Raw genomic sequence first — 216 nt, 5'->3', positions numbered from 1 at the left:
CCCTCGCGCTGGTCTACCACCCCCACGCAACACCATTCCTCACCCCACCCCCCCGGCTCGCACATCTTCATCCCTACCGAGGGCACAGCTGGCCCACAGCAAAAGAGACCCCCATGAAAGGTGCATAAGAGGTGGTAGGCAGTTGGGGTGGCGCCTACAGGAGCCGGGTCCCTCGCTGCATGTTAATGAATTCATTAATTAATTTCACTGCCCACA

Source organism: Bison bison, unplaced genomic scaffold (assembly GCF_000754665.1).
Source record: "Bison bison bison isolate TAMUID 2011002044 unplaced genomic scaffold, Bison_UMD1.0 scf7180017864472, whole genome shotgun sequence".
Classification (NCBI taxonomy): Eukaryota; Metazoa; Chordata; class Mammalia; order Artiodactyla; family Bovidae; genus Bison; species Bison bison.
Note: the sequence above shows the minus strand (reverse complement) of the source record.